This window comes from Euprymna scolopes, chromosome 28 (assembly GCF_053919585.1).
Source record: "Euprymna scolopes isolate OS-2025 chromosome 28, ASM5391958v1, whole genome shotgun sequence".
NCBI lineage: Eukaryota > Metazoa > Mollusca > Cephalopoda > Sepiida > Sepiolidae > Euprymna > Euprymna scolopes.
In genome coordinates, this window is record NC_136509.1 from 85,983,764 (window position 1) to 85,993,763 (window position 10,000).

Here is a 10,000-nt window from a genome sequence, read left to right on the forward strand (position 1 = left end):
TGAAGTTATCCGAATAATTAGCGAGAAACTCTTAACAAGTGCTTCGATTTGGAGCGAAGCCAGAATCCACCATTTCCCCCCTTTTCCCCCCCACCATTTTCGAGGCGAGATATTTTTGGAGGCATTTCAACTTTCTTTTTCTATTAAGTTGAATTTAAACTAATGAGGTTAGTCACTTGTCACACGCACAGGAATCGAACGTTAAATACAGGAAAGTTCTTCGTAATGCGTTGCCAGATGTTTGTCAAATAGGGAATAATTCATTCTGTCCAATAGGTAAACAATTCCCTCGGAACATAATCATTAACGTGACATTTTTTTGTTTTAAAATGAATGCATCGCACACGAATAACAACAAAAAGTAAAAACACCAGACTTAAACGATCTAGCAGAATTCATTTTAATATGGCGAATATTTTGTAGTTTGCTTAAATCATTCTGCGTGGTGTGTAAGCGGTTGCGTTTAGAGGCTATGCTAATGCAGTTTTGTAAGAAAAGATCCCAAGATATCAGATAAGATTAACATAGTCAATGATAACATTGAAAGATTTAAGTAAATTACGATGATGAATTATTTATTCAAGAACGAAATATGTTGAACAAGGATGGTCACCGTGTTTTTTCCTTTGAATTTTCAAGGTAGATCTCATTTTAAAGAAAGAGGGAGAAATGCTCAACTAACTCATAAAAGTGAGTTTGTGCCGAGAGCCGAAAATAGTAGGATCTAAGTCGAGTAGATCCGCATACATCTTAAATTATTTTCGGATTGCTAATTGCTTTGTATGTTTCTTCTTCTTCTTCTTCTTCTTCTTCTTCTTCTTCTTCTTCTTCTTCTTCTTCTTCTTATTATTATTATTATTATTATTATTATTATTATTATTACTATTATTATTACTATTATTATTATTATTATTATTATTATTGTATTTATTATTATTATTTTTATTATTATTGTATTTATTATTATTATCATTATACTTATTATTATTATTATTATTATCAATATTCTTCTTCTTATCATTATTGTATTTATTATTATTATTATTGTTGTATTTATTATTATTAATATCACTATTCTTCTTCATATTATTAATATTAATAATGTTATTATTATTATTATTATTATTATTTTACTTCTTCTCCTTATTATTATTGTATTTATTATTATTATTATTATTATTATTATTATTATTATTATTATTATTCCTCTTCTTCTTCTTCTTCTTCTTCTTCTTCTTCTTCTTCTTATTATTATTATTATTATTATTATCGGCTCACATGGGGCTTTCACACAAGTCAGCAAACGGTCTGATTGGAGACCTGTGGTGTTCTCTGGAAGCTGAGTGACAACAAGTCTCCCCAGACGCCCAGCTCTCTCCCCCTCCTTCGATATCATTTGCAAATAAATTTGCATCATCGCAACATCCTCTTACCATTGATTTCTTGCTGGCAGTGGCCATTGGTTTATACTGGAATTTGAGTGGCACTAAGCCTCCCCAAGATCCCAGTTCTCTTCACACATGTCCAGCAGAGGTCTGGTCATTCTCTTTGACCCTCCTCGGCTCTTTGGTATCACTTTTTTGGGGGAGTGGACGGTGGTGAAATAATGTGGAGATGCATGATGGGGGGGTGTAGAACTTGTAGATATGCAGCTTTGGTATTCTTCATTCCCTGTAACGCTTATTCGTTATATTGTCTTGTATTATTCTCCGCATTCAAGGGTTTTCCTTAATATTTCAGCCATTTTCCTTATCGTTAGGCGTTGTATTTTTGCAGCTATTCCTCTGATTCCAATTTCTGCCATTCTTTTTTTCCATGTTTTTCGGAATTGTTCCTAGTGCTCCTACTATTATCGGTACTATTTTGATTCTCTTCATCATCCAAATCCCTTTTAACTCTCTGGCTAGTTCTGTGTATTTGCTTCGTTTCTCTTTTTCTTTCATACTCACCATGTGGTCAGCTGGGACAGCAAAGTCTACGATGCACAGTATTTCTGTTTCTTGTTATTTATTACGACATCTGGTCTTCTTGCTTGGATGGGTTTGTCCGTCTGTATGTCCATATCCCATAGGATTTGGTGGTTCTCATTTTCGAGTGTTGTTGCAGGTTTATGCTTGTACCATTTATCTGTACGCTCAAAATGCAGCCGTGTGCAAAATTCCCAGTGCACCGCCCCCCACTTGGTCATGCCTGTTTTTGTATACCCTTTGGGCCAGTTTGCTGCATTCACTTACTATATGGTTTATCGTTTCGTCCCTTTGTCCACAGAGTCTGCATGTGCTGTTTTCTTGTGTTTTATCGATCCTTGCTTTGATATGGTTGGTTCTTATCGAGTTATCTTGTGCTGTAGTTATTAGGCATTCAGTTTCTCGATTTATTTGTCCTTTTCGCATCCATGTCCAGGTGCTTTCGTTATTCTCATCTTTTGTCATTCTTATGAATCTTCCGTGGAGTTGTTTCTCTTCCCATTTCTTCTTCTTCTTCTTATTATTATTATTATTATTATTATTATTATTATTATTATTACTATTACTATTATTACTATTACTATTACTATTATTATTACTATTATTATTACTATTACTATTATTATTATTACTATTATTACTATTATTACTATTATTATTACTATTATTACTATTATTATTATAATAATAATAATAATAATAATAATAATAATAATAATAATACCAGACCATCCGGCGTTGCCTGGTAGTAAAATACGCTTAAGACAAGTCAGAACTGACAGCACAGTCAAATCGGGGACCTCGTCTCGGTGTTTATTTTACGCCTAGATTACAGAAAAAACATATACGATTATTAATAAAATACGCCTTCTCTAAGGGCGAGAAGGAACAGCGTTGGAAGGTTTTCCCTTTAGATCTGAGAAGGACAATACCTTAGTCAACTGATTACAAGACATCTCAACAATTTCCTAGACACTAGTGGATTTGAGGTGGAGAGAATAGCCTGGCTGTTGAAACTCTGTCCCAAATCATCGACTGGTAAATATAATGTAGCCATGTAATTTGAGTTTAGTGAAATTCTAAGAAGAATCGCTATCAGGATCCTCTTGTGGTCGTATCTGCCCTTCTCCTTATTACTAGGGCTATGACAGCAGAATATTCTTTTCATTTTTTTGACTCTGGGGTATATATACGACACAGTGAGACGCAGTTAATCAACAAATAACCACATCACTCTATATAAAAGCATATAAGATACCAACAGATACACACTAGTAAGTCAAAACTATGGAAAGAAAATTCTGTTGTCTTAGCACTACTTATTACTGTAGGCATTGATGCAAGACGTATCCATTTTCAGTCGTGATTTAATTTTTTTTTTTATCATTTACAAATTTAATCGATATTTGTCTGTGGAAACAACGAGTACAATCTGATCATACTGAGTGAATGGTTGTTAACATGCATTTAACTGTGAAACAAGGGTCGCGCAATAACGAACACCTTACCTTTGGCACTGCTATATTACAATGGCAAGGAGTCCAGGACGACTAAAACCGATGCAAGTATTAGCAGAGAGCTAAAATATAGCACGAGGTATTTAAAAATGATTACACATTTGAGTATTCAGGCTCAGCGATACTTAAATTCGATAATCTAACGCGAATCTGTGTGTCAACCTGATTATGCCGAGTATATATATATATATATATATATATATATATATGTGTGTGTGTGTGTGTGTGTGTGTGTGTGTCCAGACAGATATTGTTTAATAGCTCAGAGTATATTTGATTAATTGCATTTTTTAATATTTTTTCCAATTTTCGAATGACCATACTGATGTCTCTGTCGAATTTATGTAGGAAAGTTCCGTAGTCGTTTTCGTCCACCTGTTTTTGTTTCTTTTTTTTTTATTGCATGTACTTTCAACTGATTTTCTTAAGTCGTCTTCAGGCAGTTTTTGATTACCGTTTCGTTTAAAATCTGGATGCCTTTAGATGTTTAAGTTCAGATTATATTTAATTTATTTGAAATATGAAGCGTCTCGTGTGGGGAACATCTTTTAATGTGTTAAGAACGTGGCTAAACTAAATGTACAATGGGTTTAAAAGATGATTTACAAAATGGTACGGAAGATGCTTCACTATTTCATATGCTTTAAATATAATTTGATCCGAAGCATAAAAAAGCATCTAGATTTTAAAAGAAACAGTAATTAAAAAAAATGCCCGAAGCCGACTGAAGAAATTCAGTTGAAAGTACTATAAAAAATAAACAGATAGACGAAAACATAGACGATTACAGAAATTTCCTACACAAATTCGACAAAGACAAGAATGACCACTTAAAAATGGATAAATTACAAAAAAGACCATTAAGGCAAAACACTCCGTGCTAGTTAACAATATCTGTTTGATTCCATGTATATATATATATATATATATATATATATATATATATATATATATATATATATATATATATATTTGTATGACCAATATATGCATAGAGAAATCAAATGGATGGCCAATATATATATATATATATATATATATATATATATATATATATATATATAGTGCAAAGTTTTCTTGAAAATTCAAAGACTCACGTTTTCTTTTTTATAACCTTCGTTTATTTCCTCGATTTTTCCATTACAGCTGTTTCATTAATGAGTGGCAATTTTACGATCTATGTTTCCGTAAAAATATCCTGTCCCCAACCAACTTCTTCAGATGTTTATCCATTAGATTTTTACAACAAATGGTATATTTTAACATGCAGGACATCGTATTAGGGTAAAAAAAATTCCACAGACATGCTTCCTCACTTCTTCCATCTTTTGGTGTTATGTAAAGATAGTTTTCCGTTTTAACCCGTATTTTCGTATTTTTATTTTTTATTTATCAATTATTTAATTTTGTTTTAATTTCCCCTGTTTTTCCTATTTGTTTTTTCCAATTATCATATAATTTTATATAATTTATTCCTATATATATATGTTTATTTTAATATTGTTTTGGTTTTGCTTAGTGTTTTAATTTTTATTATATTACCCGATGCAGTGGAGGTCACTCTCGTGGTATCATTTTTATCTACAATTACCTCCCTTGATTTTTTTCCTAATCTGCTCTAGTGCGTGAAATTAAATATTTGTTTCTGTTCAAACACCCGTGGATTACATCTAGTCTTTTGCTTAAAATTTTTTTTTTGGTAGTAGTATATGGTAAGATTCTAATATAGATAGGTTGCATCTTTTTGATTTGCTAGGTTTATATTTTCTCCTTATAAATTATTGACCGTCTTAATTTTTATTCAGTTTTATTTTCCTTTAATTCCTTAATCCATACTGATAAAGTGGTTGAGTTTTTCTTTTTTTTTTCGGTTGTTTTCGCTATTTCCATTGGTTCTGTTTCTATTTTCGTTATAGTAGTTGTGGTTGTCACTATTGTTATGATCCTTTCTCGCGTTGTTTTCATTTTTATTTACATTGTTGTTGTTTTCGTTATTTGTGGTGTTCTTTTCTTTCTCAGTTTCATTTTAAACCGATACTAGGTGATTACGATATCTGTCCTTTAAGCAAGTTCCCAGTTTCATTATTTATTATGACTTCACATTTGTATACTACGTTTGACGTTAAACAGTTCTCCCTTACGGGACAATTATAAAACAAAAAACATATATATATATATATACATATATATAAATGACATATATATATATATGTATATATATATGTGTGTGTGTATGTATATATATATATATATATATATATATATATATAATTCTAATATTAATCCAACTAATACCAAGAACAGAAATCGTTCTGTTTTCTGCTATCTGTTCATAACCAACATGATAGGATGATTAGACGAACATTCACTCCCGATTAAAACCCCGCGAGGCGTTTTGACTCTTTTCATCAATTGCAGGTTTTCGTTGGTCAAATTCTTTTGACCAAATCTGTAAATCTAACGTTCATATTTATCTATTATTTTTGCATCTCTTGTGTTTGTTTTACACCGGATTAGAACATACGGGATTATCTCTGGATTAAACTTTGGATTTCATATTAACTTACACGTCTAATTGTAATTCCATTGTTTTCGCCAATCGTACGCCTTTGATTGTCGACAGTTTGACACACAAACCCAAGCCAACTAATCTTCAGTGAGCACGAAACGCGATAATCTCAGATTAATCCCCCTGTCTTTCAAATAAAAAAAAACCCAGCAAAACGCTAAAGTTCGAATCGGTCCTATATAATATATTGAAATCTTCTTTGCGTTTATTTCTTCTAGGAAGTTGGTAAACTCGCTGGTATATCGGTGAGCAATACAAACATGAATTAATATTTTTATATGTTTTTTACAAAAAAGTCAATCGAGGGTAAGGGTTAATGTGTGTACGGTACGCATTGGGGCAATAGCGTAGCAGTAGTTAGTTGTAGAAATTTGGTATGATTTGATTATTTAAGAGGACGGGTGAAACAGAACTTGTTTACATTAGACTTGAAGACGACAATATTTTAGTCAGTTTGGAAGCAGTCCAGCGGAAACGAGTTCCAAAGGCGATAAGTTTTAAAAAGGAAGCCTTTTCCATGGAGCCCACTGTAAGGCACTGATAAGGAGTGGGAGAAATTATTTATAGCGGTTTTAGTTAACTGAGTGTTCTTCGTGCAGGGTTTGAAAAGGAGGATCATGTGTTACATATGGGTTTCATTTTAAGAGCTTCTTAGGTGAGATGCTTAGAAAGAGTCTTATTACAGTGAGGCATGTTGTAACACTCAGAGAGAGAGAGAGAGAGAGAGAGAGAGAGAGAGAGAGAGAGAGAGAGAGAGAGAGAGAAGTTGTTGTAAGAGTTCTAAAGAGATAGTTCCTGTTAGGAGAGATTCTTATATATGAAAATGTTCATTTCTTTGCTTGTGTAGATTAGAAGGAGAAGAAAGCTCTTTGAGTGAGGACACAGTGTTCAAACAGTTCGGACATTATGATGTTGAGACGTGTATGTAAAGACATATTACACAAATATATAATACAATTGGACTTTACCTTTTTTAAGAATCATAAGACACAAGACGAGCTTTACAAAAAACACTTGATGGTTTATTCTTCACACGGCCGTGATTCCATCATCAAGAATTCAAAGTTTCACATTTTTTCTTGAAGTGACGTCTCGCTTCCAGACGTCTGACTGTCCCTGAGTTTTCTCACTGACTCTTCTAACTCTCAAGTTTTACTCTATCCCTCGAACTTTCTATTTTCCGTGGCATCCTACACATGTTAAAACATATGCATTCTTTCACGTGTCCTGGACATACGTGTCCAAAACTTTTCCTATTTCTACAAAAGGAATTTTAACCTATATTCAATATGTTAAAAACAGTATTTTATAAGCTGCATTCTTTCAATTTAAAATTTCATAATAAACTTGATAGTTAACATTTTTTCCTTGAAATATTTATCTATATTCTAAACAAATATTTGTTTTACATTTTTAAATTCTCACACGTAATCTATTTCTAAACTAGATTACGAGGTTCGAATTTCGCCTATGCCATTTCATTTTCATTTTAAACTAAATTCTCCATTTTTATACTTACATGAAAAGGGGACAGCCCTTATCATGTAACACATGGATTGGAGCTCAGTCGAGAATTGGCCATGAAAATGAAGACAGTGCATAGACAGGAACTCAACTGGTAGACTTTGGAATTCCCTTCGGGGTGCCTTGTTTTTGTTTTTTACAGGAATCCATCAATAATTGTGATTGCTTTGCTGATTCCCAATCGTCTTTATAAATGTATTTCAAACGGACATTCTGGCAAGCAAAATTGCGAACGAAAATATAATGACGCGACAAAGTGATCTACAGATGTCTTTTTATAAGTCAATGGAATTGAGATTGATTGGCCAATAAGTGATTCTCTCCATCCTTCCCCCAACAACCATCCAAATGTCTATTCTTATACATCAATGAACTGGTCTGTCCCTATTATGGCACCCAGGACGCCGGTGAAGGGGTTAGCAGAGGACTTCTTCATTTAATCTTTGAAAGACCCCATTCTAACCCTTTTGTAGAGAAAACGATGATGTGGAAAAAAAAAGTCATGAATAAAAAGCAGCGAAAAATGAAAGATGTCTGTGAATCAAGGCTTTACATTAGAGTTCACGTTTACATTTCGGTTGAGAGATCATTCATTTTTGCGGTTGGCGGCGCAGATTTGCGACCAATAACGGAATGTATGAATAAAAGGCGAGGGAAAGGAAACAATCTTGTTAGGGCGGGAAAATGAGCCGTGAGACAGTAGCAGAATGAAATAAAAAGAAGATGGCCGCTACAAGATGGTTGACAGGTTGAACAAATGAACGAGGCGTTAGAAAGTTGGCACACGTGACGAAGAGATTCTGGTCAAAAATGGACGGCGGTAAAATAAAAATATCATGAAATATAAAGTAATATTGTTGTGTTGTTATTGTTGTGTTCTTTCGGTATTCCTGATTGTAGTTGTGGTTAATAAAAGTGTCGTTTGTGGTAGACCAAAAACAAACTAAAACTAAACAAATTCGAAGGAAGAAAAAAAGAAAATTGATTTTTATTTATTGACGACAAAATGTTTGTCTGCCTGTCTGTCGGTCTGTCTCTCTGCCAATTCGTCTATGTGTTTCAATATTTTCAAACTCTATTTCTCCCGAAACTAAAATTCGCAGACCGGTGTTAAGGGCCTCAGGTGATGGGATTTTTTTTTATGGGCCGTTCTTTTCTGAGTTTTTAGCCGCTTAATTTACTCACATGAAATTAATATACGAAAGTATAGATTTATGCGTAAACTTTAAGTATTTGCTTCAAAAGTGCTCAATACGTAGGTAGAGCAAGTTAGTAAGTTATAAAATGTATACGGCGATAAAGCTACACTGGATATTCCGCGTTTCATCCACTCTAGGATTCTTCAGGCTTATGCGCATAAGCCTGAAGAATCCTAGAGTGGATGAAACGCGGAATATTCAGTGTAGCTTAATCGCCATATACATTTTATAACTTACTATATATATATATATATATATATATATATATATATATATATATATATATATATATATAACATTAATTAAGAAAAAATATCAAACCACATTTCTTCTTTTAACAACCATAATTCTTATAATAACCAATGAACTTCTCTAACCACTTTAATTAAATAAACTTAATTCTAATAATACCCCCTTCTCAATCAAATAGACTATAATAAAAAAAGTCCAATCTTATACTTCAGGCTCTAAGTCATGTCGCCTCTGCACAACCGAAGCTATAACTATAATTACTTCCCCTCAAAGTAACAATATAATACATTCTAAAAACGAACTGATCTCTTTCTGTAAACATACGTCCAAATTTAATTATGGTAATTCTGAAATTACCTAGCTATTACTTTAACTTTTCAGATATATAATTTTTCTTTAACCTTATCGTTTTTTTTCTACATATTTTCTGAATACATTTTAGCTTAATAATCCTTTATTTTAATTCTTTTGTTTGGCCGGTTTTTTATCTGCAATTTCTGTTTTAGTGTTTAAATATTCCTATCTATCAAATATATCAATCTACCTACACATTCATATTCTGTATGTATATTTTACTATATGCATTTACTTTCCTACTTACTTGCTTTATCCGGAATTTGCAGATACCGGCCATCCTCTCCCCTTATTTTTTTTCATTTAGTGTGTTTTAATAACTCCTGGTGATATTTTCTTAAGTAATAAGCTGTAGATTTCAGTTGACCTCTTTTTGCCCTATATTTTTGGCGCCTTTTAACGTCAACTTGTCTGGGTCATTTTGACATTTGCTTTTCTATTTTATATTTAATTCAATCACCATTCAACCTTTTTTCTCTCTCACTTCTTCACTCATTTTTCTTAATTACACTTTGTCTCGGCAGTCGAGTTTAACGTATATCTTATTTTTCTTTTAATAATATTATTGGAATTCTTTCCCATATTTACTTGTACCTATTTGTGAATTATTCCACGGAT